Here is a 13,738-nt window from a genome sequence, read left to right as displayed (position 1 = left end):
GAGTCATCAAAAAGCAGAAGAGACTGCTGCATGACTTGGGGCTCAGACTGCTTGGCTGATTTGCAAGGGGGTGAGGTGAAAGACTGATAGACATCAGCTGCAGGTGCCAACTCTGATCTTTCAGCAGGAGACTGGGTGGGAGACAATGTGAAGGAACTGGAGGCACTGTCAGCAACCCAATCTACTATCGCCTGTACTTGTTCTGGTCTCACCATTCGTAGAGCCGCATTAGGCCCGACAAAATACCGCTGAAGGTTCTGTCGCCTACTCGCACCTGAGGAAGGTGTTTCACTTGTGCGTGTAGCTGGCACAGATCGACCACATCCTCTCCCTGCAACAGGAGCTTCACCAGCAGCACAATGACCGGGGCCACGTCCCTTATTTGACGCTCTCCTCATATTTCTCAAATTTAGGATCTTGCCCAAAATGGGTGTTTTTTTAATAACAGAATAGAACAACAATATCTAACGCGTGTATCTCACAATGACATATGCAGCAAAGGCTGCAAAATTAAGTTTTTTTGAGCTAAATGGGTGTTTTTTTAATAGCAGAATAGCACACCAGTATCTAAAGCGTGTATCTCACACGTACAGATGCCTTCAAGGCCACAAATTAAGATTTTTGCCCAAAATGAGTATTTAATACCAGAATAGCACAGCAGAATGTAAAGGGTGTATCTCACAATGACAGATGCAGCAAAGCCTGTAAAATTAAGTTTTTTTGCCCTAAATAGGTGTTTTTTAATACCAGACTAGAACAACAGTATCTAAAGGGTGTATCTTACATGTACAGATGCAGACAAGGCCACAAATTAAGTATTTTGCCCTAAATGGGTGTTTTTTAAAACCTAGAAAATTATAGCTGTATTTCTAGCTTAAATTGCACACTGACTAATGCGGCAGAGGCCCCAGATGGAAGGCATTGCCAAAAAATGCGTGTTTTTTCAAAGCCAGAAAAATTTCCACCTTGTTTTAACAATAACAGATGCAGCAAAGGCTGCAATATTAAGTACTTTGCCCAAAATGGGTGTTTTTTTAATAACAGAATATGACAGCAGTATATAACGCTTTAATTTTACATGTACAGATGCAGCAAGGGCTGTAAAAACTTGTATTTTTCCCAAAAAGGGTGTTTTTAAAACCCAGAAAATTTTTGCTGTATTTCTAGCTTAAATTGCACACTGACTAATGCTGTAAAGGCACTAGATGTAGGATATTGCCAAAAATTTGTGTTTTTTTAAACCCAGATTATTATTGCAGTATTTCAAGTTTGAATTTCAATGTCACAAAAGCACATATGCAGTGCTGGTACACTGAGCTTGAATAAAATGGCCGCCACCACCCACCTAACTAACAGACTGATTAAAGTTATTTTTCTGTGTCACTGGGCTCAGGGCAGGGTAAAAAGATTGTGCACTGCACCCACAAAACTAAACCTATGTAGATCGTTGAGTTCACAAGCACTTCTGATTAAAGATTCTTTCCTATTTTCTCCCTCACAGCAGCAGCATCCTCTCCCTACACTAGAAACAGCAGAGTGACGTGCAGCTCTACGTGACTCCAGCTTATATAGAGGCTGGGTCACATGCTGCACTGGCCAATCACAGCCATGCCCAGGGGCGTTGCTAAGGTCTCAAAAGATCCGGGGCACAAGCCCCAATAAATATGTTGCCCCCCCCCCCGCACTTTGCTGTACTTGTTATACAGCAGCACTTACCTGTCACGTCCAGGGCCTCCAGGTGGCATCTCCTCTCTGTAGATCTTCTCTCTCATCATCTTCTCCACTCGGTCTGGACAACTTCTCTCAGCCGCCTCGTCTCTGCAGAGTGTGACACACAGACATCTTAGCTTCCTCACATTCTATCCTTATCCTCCAACTGGAGTCCCCACAGTGTTATCCTGCTGCTTGCTGTGCCCCCCCCCCCAGGGGTGTAGCTATAGGGGGTGCAGAGGTAGCAGTCGCTACCAGGCCCAGGAGCCTGAAGGGGCCCAAAGACACTTGTGCCACATAAGAAGACACACAAAGCACTGAGGGAAGGGGGGCCCAAGCTGAACTCTTGCATCGGGGCCCATGAGCCTTTAGTTACGCCCCTGCCCCCCACAATACCCCCAAATACTATCCTGAAGAAACAGTACTGCCCCCTATAGTAATAGTGCTCCTCATAGTCCCACCAATAGTAATTGCCTTCTAGAATGCCCTCATTAGTAACACTGCCCCAACCGTGATAATGCTCCTCAACAATGCCCCCAGAAGAGCCCTCCCATATTAATAATACCCTCACAGAGTCCCCAGTAGAAATAAGGCCCCCTATTGTTTCCCCAGTGGTAATAAAGCTCCCTACAGACCCCTCAGTAGTAATAAGGCCCCCATAGTGCGCTTAGTAGAAATAAGGCGGATCTATAAGACCCTCTTATAGAGCCCGCCTATATTGTCCCCTGGATCTGCAGTGCCCCCTGCAGTTATAATCCTCACTCCACCATACAGTCCCATGTAAATAACATCACCTCCTCCCCAGCCACCTCCAACGCACAATCCCATGTAAACATCACCCCCTAAGGCTACTTTCACACTTGCGTTCGTGCGGAACTATCCTGTACTTGTACCTTGTACAGGACGGATCCGCACCGATAATACAAACGAATGCATCCATTCAGGACCGATTCGTTTGCATTAGATTTGAATTTCTAAGTCCCAATACGGATCCGCCCTGAATTACATTGAAAGTCAATGGGGGACGGATCCGTTTACAATTGCACCATTTTGTGTCAATGCAAAGGGATTCGTCCCCATTGACTTACATTGTAAGTCAGGACGTATCCGTTTGGCTCCGCAAGGCCATGCGGACACAAAAACGCTGCTTGCAGCATTTTGGGGTCCGCCTCCAAAACGGAACGGGGGGCCGTACGGAGCCGAACGAATGCATTCTGAATGGATCCGCAGCCATTCAGAATGCATTGGGGTTAAACCGATGCATTTGGGGCTGCTTGTGAGAGCCTTGAAACGGATCTCACAAGCGGAACCCCAAACGCAAGTGTGAATGTAGCCTACACATTAAGTCCCATGTACATAAACATCATTCCTCCCCACCATCCACTTTCAACATACAGTCCCATGTAAATAACATCACTCCCTCCCCCAGCCACCTCAATGTCACGGCCATGGCTATGACCGTGACTCCTGAACCGCATGCGGTTGTCAGCGGTTCTCTTTGGTGTTCAATCACAGGTGAGGGCTGTGGTATTTGCCTCACCTGTGGTTGCCCCTGGCAACAGTGTGTATGGGCAGCGTAGCAGTCGGAGCTGTGCCATTGCAGCTTGCTACGTTGTGCATGCGGTTTTGTGTGATGTGTGTATGTGTGCACTTGTTGTTAGTTATTGTGTGCACTTTCCCTTTATGTATGTTTGTTTTCCCTTCTGTGTTACTGGAAGGGTTAACTTCCTTCCCAGTGTGTGTGTGATGTCACTGGGTGTGTCCAATCCTTGGGTGTGGCCACTTGGGCCTATAAAGACCCTCTCTCTTGCAGAGCTCAGTAGGTTGCTTCAGCATGCTTGCTGATAGCAGCCTCCTGTGTTTGTCATCCGCCAGTGAGAGCCACCACTGTGGTCATAGTTTAAGTTTGAGTTCTTAGTATAGGTTTAAGTTAAAGTTTTATGTATGCCTATGTCTTTATGTGTGTGTTGTAGCAAGTTTGTCTGTTGGGATTTTCATATGTGTTTGTGCAGCATAACGGTTCTGGATCCCTGTCTGTTTAGCGATCCAGTCAGCAGGGCTGTGGCAGGTTGGTGAATGTCTGTTCACCTGCCATTTCCGTATTGCTGTTTCTGTTCCCCTTTTCCGAACAGCTTGGCCATTGAGGCTCCTGCTCCTCCGTGTCAAGGAGGAGTAGGTTGCCTTACCCAGCTCCTAGCTCAGGGATCTGCGGAGGGTAAGACAGGGCTCCGAGGTTCCGGCGCATGGGCCCTCCTACCTTAAAGGTCGGCCCATGCAGGTTAGGAGTTAGGGTCAGGGTAGGGACGCTGTAGGAGGTGACCTGCTCCCTGTCCTGTGGCTTCATGGCCGAGTAGCTACTTCAACACCTGGCACCTCACGGCTGAGGGTTTCCCCCATCCTCAGCCGTGACACTCAAGCACACAGTTCCATGTCAATAACATCCCTCCCTTCAGCCCTAACATACATCCCAGTTAAATAACTACAACTCCCAGCATTGCTCTGCCTCTCCCTTCACTTACCTTTTCTCATGTACAGACATCACCATTAGGCTCCTTCTTCTCTTCACTCCGGTCCAATCCTGCACTGGTCACATGATGGTGACATCATCCAGGTCATCCTATAACAGCCTGTTTTGCTGATCACATGACCTGTGATGTCACCACAGGTCCTTCAGCTCTTCCCAGTGTATTAGATTAAATTGTATTGCCGTTCTGTGTACAGCAATACAGTTGTATCTAGCAAGCATGCAGGACATTCGGGGCATGGGACAAAACATCCGGGGCCCAGGCCCCGAATGTTTTAACCTAGCGACGCCCCTGGCCATGCAATTAGTAGGCATGGCTGTGATGGCTTCTAAGGGCACAGAGTTAAACGCTTGTTGATTTCAAGAAGCGCCAAGAAATCGCCGAACACCAAACCCGAACTTTTACTGAAAGGTTTGGGTCCGGGGTCCAAAAATCCTAAAGTTCGATATGAACCCGAACTTTACAGTTTGGGTTCACTTAACGAAAATGTTTGCCATTCCATGCGATTGAAATGTTACACCTAGTGCCATTGGACTTTTCTTTAAGAATATTTACACTACTTTTTTCACATTGTTTTGTCTGCTTGCTGTAACTTGGGCACCATTAATTCCATTCAAAACCTTGTATGTGTTGCCAGCGGCATTCTGCTGTTCTTTAATTTTGTATTTTGTATTTGTCATCTAGTTTAAGTAAATAATGTGTCACCTTATGGAGCCCTTTTTGGAGTGTTAACTCAGCTGCAGGGATTTTTTTGTCATCTTTAAACCAACAAGCTGCTTTGGGTGCATTTTTGCTATCCTTAATACAGGGATTTAAGTGCAGTTTGTGAGGAAGAGATAGCTATAAACATCAAATGATCTTTCCCAGTTTAGAAGTATTGTAATTTACAGCGGCTTTGTCTGTAAAGCCAGAGACAATGCATTATGCATGTATCAACTGTTAGCCATTCCAAAATTCGAGTTTATCATTAAACAGGTCATTTATTACTTTTGTCACAAAATAATGATAACTTTTCCTGTGTAAATATAATTTTCCAGTGCAATATTTTACTGTCTGGGATGCCGTATACATTGAATAAAGCTTTACAAACAGCTTATACTGCAGCTCTAATATAATTTCTCTGGCTTTATTCCCAGTTACAAAGAACTCTTTAACTAACATTTAACCTACAGTATTTCCTTTAACAAAAATGCATATTGTAGGTAAAAAGTCACCCATTTTCATGCATTTCCTAAATGAACATTTTAGTAAATAAAATAAAATAAAAAATGACAGAGATATATTGCTGTTATTAAAGAAATGCAACAACAACACAGACAGAGAGAGAAAAAATGTTACTACTCATGCACAATGGAATGGAGCACATCAATCACGTATGACTGACAATGAGTTTCAAAGATAGTTCTATGGCAATATATCAATTAGCTGGGCTAACAGATCAAACAAGATACCCTTTAGCAGAAATGTTGAGTCACATTTTCTTATTCCGAATATGAAAATAAAATTGACATAGAAAGAAAAGCTCAGTAAAAAAGAAAGTTATAGCAAATAGACTGACCTACTAAACACAAAAGTAGAATTCATGGTCTGATGCTTATAAAAAAGCTAACTTCTGATAGCTGCTTTAAAATCTCCATGAAGTTAAATCTCCTTAAAGAGAATGATGGTTCCCCAAATCACCTCTCTGAATGGAATGGTAGTGTGTACCGTATGTAGCACAGTCTGCTTCAGTGGCATTGAGATGAACTGCTTACCTACTACTGCTTTATTGAGACTGGGAACTAGGAATCCCATCACTTTTGAATGCCAATTTGTGAACAGCCATTGAAAATCAGGAAAGTTGAACTAAAATTGAGACTGTTGGCAAGTATAAAGGTGAGGATATACCCACACAAAACCTCATTTTAGGTACATAATTAGCAATGGAAATCCCCCAAATTGTAATGTGATTAGAAGCACCCTTTAGAGATCTGAATTTCCCTTTGACTTTTTTCTGCTCTGATTTTTCTATCTGGCCAAGTTAAGAAAATCTATGACCAAAGCCTATGGAATGCCTAAGACGTTCTCTGGAGGTATTCAGCATTATTTGGGCCCAACTTTACATCAATGTGGTGCTGTAATTACCAACTCCTCCAACCCCCATACTGCGCTATGTCAGTGCCATCTGTTCTGCCTCACCGGTGATGACGTGGCAATCCTTGAGGATTCTATAGATGCATCCCCAGTGGTGCACACTGGCAACTCCTGCTCAAAGCTTCTCTGTGGTGAAAGAGTGTTCCTGAAAGTTTTATGAGAAGGCTGGCTCTGTATATGTCTTTTCTGGGGTAAGGGTTAAAGGACTACAGGGAACCCTACAGTATGTTTTCTCATTGACAGTTTGTCATTATTAAAACCTCAACATTGTAGTCTGTCTGAGTCCTCACCTTCAGTTACATTAAATGTATCTTTGCATATCTGGCAGTAAGACAGCTAACTAATGCCCCTTTGTCTATGGGGATAAAAAAAAGTTGGGTTCAGATCTCTAGAATGTTTTTTTGTAACTTCTACATACTCAAAAAGTCCTTTATTTTTTTATATTTTTGCTTCACTGCCTGATCTTGCTCACTGGACATTAAAGCAACATGCTGCAACCCCTGACTCCTAGTTCAAAGAAAAAAAAGATGACCCTACAAATTTGTCTTTTTATTTTTTTCTTCACACTGGAGTGGTAAAGAAATTGATTGCCTACTGGATTTCCCAGATGATACTGAAAACATCCCCTCTCTTCCAAAAGATATACAATACCTGAGGAAGCTATTATGACTACATTGACCAACCTTGATTTTAAACAAAAAAATTGCACTCATCCTGATGTGATAGCTAAAACTTAATTGCCCCTCAAGACTTTTTTCTTGGCCATTGACCAGCTCTATATGAAGACCAGTGATGTGTTCCTTTATAGTGTCAACATTTTGTTAGTATTCTCCAGCTCACACAGTTTAACCCAACAGTAAAGACTAGTCTTACATATAGTTCTAGGCTTTATCTGATATAACTAGAAATGGGATAAGCGAGCACTCACACTATGGCAGCAGATGAAATAAATTTATTAATAGAACAATTATATCTATATAAAAAATAATTGATAAATACTTAAAATATATAAAAATGTATTAGAGTAATAGCAGCATACGCATTGGCAACAGCAGCATTAATAGATAGCAGCAGTCTGATGTCAAAATAATAGTAGCAATAATAGATCACCAAGATGTTCCTAGTATAAATCAATACGTAGATTAGTGAGTATATCAAATGGAATAGTATGAGTGATACAAGTGAAAAATGGTGAAAAAATAGTAATCAATGGAAAATAAAAATAAAAGGCTCCAACACAATTCCAAAAATGAATATATGGTTATCCTGATAATAGATATCACCAGTAAACCTAATCACACGTGGTTGGTGTAAAAGAATCTCCAAAAATTTATATTCGTATTTGATAATTACTCTCCAGTGCGTTGGTTTTTTATATCGATATATATAGTCGATATATATAGTCACAAAGATGGCAGTTGCGTCTTGGCGTTCCAACTCACTATATAGATCTGAATTGTTGACTTTGGATTGTAAGCCAATAGATCTTGGCTCCTTCTACAGCAGGCATCTCAAACTTGCGGCCCTCCAGCTGTTGTAAAACTACAACTCCCACAATGCCCTGCTGTAGGCTGATACCTGTAGGCTGTCCGGGCATGCTGGGAGTTGTAGTTTTGCAACAGCTGGAGGGCCGCGAGTTTGAGATGCCTGTTCTACAGACTGGGCTGCTGACTGCTTGCCCCAGGAGGCAAATAGTACAAAAAAAGGTGCAGAGGGCCTATAGCATCTCACTGCACTGCTATTGGCAGTGAGTGCTCGCTTATCCCATTTCTAGTAATATTTATTTGTTGATTGAGGCAGGGTGTCCTCAATTTTAGCTAGTAGCACCTCACCATAATCAATTGCAAGTGAGCCACTCCTACAATTATTCTTTATCTGATATAGTTTACTGTCTCACTGTTCAATTTTTTATTGCCATCCATATTAGCCTTTTTGTTGATATTTTGTGTGCTTTATGGCAACTTCAGTGAATGGGAGTAAACTATCAGGAAAACAGTGAACTGGAAGAGATGAGTAGAGGCTCCAGGAGTAAAATGTTGCTTAACTGCCTTATCTATCTATACTTCCTGTGGTACAACAGATCTGTCACCTGAAATTAAATCTCTATCTACCTGATGACAGTGAAGTAACTTTGCTAAGCTTTCCCATTCTACACAGCAAAGTTTAAAATTGTGCATCAAAAAGTAGTACAAATACAATTATTGTGTATGCTCCAGTAGACAATGTGAAGTTGGAATATTTAAAGATTATTTAAGGTTACATTAATTTTAAAATATAATGCCTATAAAGTTTTTTTAGTTTTTGCGTTTTCATTTTCCTTCCCTATTTTCCTTGAGCCATAACTTTTTTTATATTTCCATTCACATAGCTGTATAATCTTGCGAGACAAGTTGTACTTTCTGATGCCACCATTAATTATGGAATACAATGTAGTGGGGTGGAATTGGAAAATAAATGCAATTCCTCCACCATTTCACGGGTTTTGTACACACGGTGTTCCGTTTGCAGCAAAACTGACCCATGCCCTTCATTTTTTGGGTCAGTACAATTACAACGATACCACATATATATAGGTTTTATATGTCTAAATAGTGTAGAAATAAATGTAAACTTTGAAAAACACTTGACCCACATAACTTTTTTATAGTTATATCTAGTGATGAGCGGCAAAGGCAATATTCGAATTTGTGATATTTCGCAAGTTTTTGGCTGATTATTCACCATAAATTAGCAAATTCGAGAATTTGTGATCTCCAGTCATTGTTTACTTGATTGCGAAAATTTAATATATTCACGATGAATTTGCGATTAGAATATTCAACACTATTCGTGAAAATGAATATATAGCACTATATTCTAAATATTAGCGAATTCTCGAAGTGGCGATATTCAAGATGAAAATTTGCGATTTGAATATTCGCGCTCAACACTAGTTATATCTACTGAGCTGTGCGGGGGCTTATTTTTTGCGGGACAATGCAGTTTTTATTGATACCATTTTGGAGTGTGTGTGACTTTTTGATCACATTTTATAAAATAAAAATTGTGTAAGAGAAGCAATGAAAAAATAGCAAATTGGCCATTTTGACCCTTTTTTCCATTACGCCATTCGCCGTATTGGAAAAATATTTTTATATTTTTATAGTACGGACGTTTTTGGTCACGGCGATACCCATTATGTTTATATTTTTTGTTTTTAGGTATTTATTTAGGGTTTTTTATATGGAAAGGGGGTGATTTACACTTTCATTTTTTTAAATATTTTATACATTTTTTAATTTATTTAACTTTTTTGTAATGATTTTGAACCTCATATTTGAGCCTACAAAATCAATTTTTTTATTTTTAGTTTTGAACAATCATGTATTTAAACTGGAGTTACTGAAAATTCCTAATTTCTTATGTTGGCCTGCCATCTGGTGGCCAAAATAAGAATTGCAGATTGAATGTTCTCAGCCTCTTCTGCGAGGCTGAGCGCATTAAAACCAATTACCGGCATCCCCATCAGCCACAGAGGATGCCGGTAACACTCCCAGAAGAGCGAGCTTCTGGGTTTTTGATCATTTAGATGCCGTGATCTTACTTGATCATTATTGCCAGTTGCGGTAACTAGCCGTAGGTCTCTGCTATTTAAAACAGCAGAGACCTGCCGGCCATGAGGCCTGCTGCACGTGCAAGCGGGCGCCATGTTTGCCTATTGCTCCAGTATCGTATTTGTACAGCGCTGGTAGCTAAAGGGTTAAATTAAAGCTCACATTTAAAACATAATTTTGCAGATTTGATATAGAAAAATCCAGGTGTAGATTTCTTTAATAACTTTGCATATGCTGTACTAATTTATGTTAAACCTATTCTGATATATCAAGTCTTGAGGTAAAAAAAGCAGAATCATTAATGAAGTAGTTTCTAGCTTGGGAGTCCCCAACCTGTGATTGGGGACTCCCTTATCAGCCCTTGATGTGTCTCTCACCATAGGTACATTTGCAGTGAAGAACAACCCACACATTCTTATGTAGTACAAGGGAAGGCTGCTTATGTGACAGGAGGAGGAGACATGGAAGGCTGTAATGATGCTGAGGCTACCTCTCAATCATCCACCCCCACCTCCTATCGAAATGTGCTGTGTCTTTGCTAGTTTCCTTCATGTCTATGATGTTATTGCTTCACAATTACTATGTTGTTTCCACACCACCTCATAGGCTTCAGGTATTATGCCATATGGCCTATGAGGGAAAATTGCCTATAAGAATGAGTGCAAAGTTGAATTCAGGAAGGGGACCTGTGGCCATCAGCTGGATACACAAGTACCTGACTAGTGGGCCACTGTGAAATATTCTGGTATGTCCTTTGGCCGGTCTGCTCCTTCATCCAACAACCAGCAAAGTGTCTTGCATGATTGTTATGTTAAATGTGGCTTGTGACCATCTCTCACTGCTGGATATGTTTCTCTGGATATGAAAGGTTGGGATCACTGCTTTAGCTTAAAAGGGTTTTCCAGGCTCCTGACATTGATGACTTATCCTCAGGATCGGTGAGGGTCCAACACTTAGTGCCCTCACCCAGTCACCTCTTCCTTGCAACCTCCATTGCTGGAATTAGCCATTAGTGAATGGAACAGGAATTGCTGGAATTAGCCATTAGTGAATGGAACAGGAATGCTACCGTAACCCAGCATGGCCAGTACACTTTGAAGCAAGCTGTCTGCTTCCTTTTTCATTCAAGTTCTATTTCCATCACAGGACACTGCAGGGAACAGCGGATCGATGAAGGAAGGGGATTGTCAGACCCTCACAAATCAGATATTAAAGGGAACCTGACCTCCCCGACAGCCTGCAGTACCTCATAGCTATAGTGATCATGTTTCCAACAATGTCTTTGCTTGTTTCATCTGATGAAATACTTTTTCAAAGGGCAGCTGTACTGGGGGATGCATGCAAATTGGCTGCTTAAAGTCAAGGGGGCAGCCACATTGACGCTCCTAGTCAAGGTAGCTGTGACCCTGTCCTGCCTTTTTCCCCCTGATTGACAGCTCAGCGCTTTTTTTCTTCAGACGAGATCTTCCACATGAGCAGTTCTGTTTCATTGCTAGCATCTATGTGATGAGATGATTTTCAGTGTATTTGACTTCAGAGGCTGTCTCCCAGGAGTTAGAAGTGAGTCAGGTAGCGCCTGCGCAGTGAGCCTCTTAGGTCAGGTAAACTGAAGTTTGGCTCATCACACGGATGCTAAAAATGAAAGAGAAAGGTACATTAATGAGATCTTGGGGGCATTGAGTCTGAAATAAAAAGCACTTGGCTGTCAATCAGGGGAAAAATGCAGGACAGGGGCGTGGATAGCTTGATTCGGAATGTCAAAACTGCTTTCTCCTTGACTTCAAGCAGCAAATTTGCATATGCCATTGAGACTAAAAAAGTATTTTGCCAAAGTTTTCCATCTGAAGAAACAGGCAAATACATTGTTGGAGACATGATGACTATAGATGTGAGGTACTGCGGGCGGTTAGAGAGGCACTATGGTGATGTCAGGTTCCCTTTAAGGACCTATACTGAGGATAGAGCATCAATGTCAGGAGCCTGGAAAAGACCTTTAAATAGTGTACCTTAGTGAATTTGACTTTTTAGTTTTTCATTTTGTTGAAGAAAAATTGGATCCCCAGACCCGTAATTTCATTATAAATATTTAGGCAAATACTGCATATACAGTACAAATGCAAATCAAATAGATAATAGAAATGCATATTAAAAGGCATCATTTATATTTAGAGCTAAAATTAAATTCATATAGTCATGCTTGGCACAAAATCGGTTGACACTGTCAAATTTAAATCGGAGCATACTATTATTGCACATTCTCAGTCAAATTCGGCGAAGCAGTCAAATCAAATTTTTGTAAACTTCGCTCATCTCTAAGGCTCACCATAGAACATTGGCTCATTACAAAAAACTGGATTGTACTGATGATAACTGTAAAAGAAATTGTATTTCTTCAGGTTCTTTGGGGAGTGCAAATTTAACTTTACATTTGTATATCATGCAGTAGTTAAAACTAGCAAAATACAATCCCAAACTCGCCAGTAACAAGTTGCGCTTAGTCTTTATAGTTCACAAGGGCAGAACTCAGTGCCAGAATCTGTTATAGCACATATTATCTGGGTGAAAGTGCATTTCCGAACATGTGAAAATAATTACATCTGCTGCGTCTGTGTCCCTATCTTCTACTAATCACTGCATCTGTGCTAGGTACTGCCATTTGCTCAGTGATGCCTACGTGGAAAGCTGCCATGTAATTATAAACTCTGCTAACTGAAAAAATAACTGAAATGCAAATTATGAAGAGTTCACAAAAACATAACATCATGTACATTACTTGTGTACCTCTAAATTTTAATAAATACATTAAATAAGAACAGGATTTAAATACATGCAGTACAGTAGTTAGGAAAATACTTTTGAAAATTATTTAAAGTATACCAATTTATAAGTTTCAATGAGATTATTATACATTGCAAATTAGGTTACAGGCATTAGGGGAGAGTACAAAAGGCATAAGATGAACTTCAGGGTCTTTTTTAAGGTTAAATCAGGATTTGCTATATTTTTACAAGAAACAAGAATCAAAAAGACAAAATAAGCATGTCACTAGACTTCAAGTATAAACATATCACTATTATGTAACATTGGGCTTGGGAGGCAAAGGCACACACACACACACACACACACGAGAGATAGAGAAATGCACAACTCTAGTGAAAGCATACTCAAGTTTGTGGTGTGATTAGCATGTGTGTTCCTCTAAGACTCCAGTACTAAGGATTAGTAATGATCTAGCATGCTCGGCCGAACACGAGTTTGGCTCGAGCATCTCGATGCTCGGCACATGCCGGTATTCGGCCGAATACCGCATGTGCTCGAGCGCAATGCTTGAGTCTCCGCCAATGCTTGAGTCTCCGCTACGCAGCCAATAAACGTGCAGGTAAGTACTACCCTCACTGTAATGAGGTAGCCATGTTGGCTGGCCGAAATGCGTCATGGGGTGTTATATAGCACCCGATGATGCATGTTTGGCTCAGTCTTAGTCAGGGAGAGCTGTGCTGAGGAAGGGACAGACAGTGTAGGGAGTGATTTAAGAATATGTTTACCACCAAAACCTTTCAGAAACCCAAAAGTAATTTTAAGGACTATTGTGTGTGGCAGCAGCAATCTATATTTTTAGCGCAACCTGCGCTAAATTGCTAAAACTTTACAGACCCAAAAGTCCTTCTAAATAGCATACAATAGCTAGGCCGCTGCAGACAGCGACATTAGCTGCGCCACATTTCTAGTGTAAAGTGTGCGCATCCAAAAAATATCGGTGACATCCAGTGTACTTTT

Source organism: Bufo bufo, chromosome 1 (assembly GCF_905171765.1).
Source record: "Bufo bufo chromosome 1, aBufBuf1.1, whole genome shotgun sequence".
Lineage (NCBI taxonomy): Eukaryota > Metazoa > Chordata > Amphibia > Anura > Bufonidae > Bufo > Bufo bufo.
Note: the sequence above shows the minus strand (reverse complement) of the source record.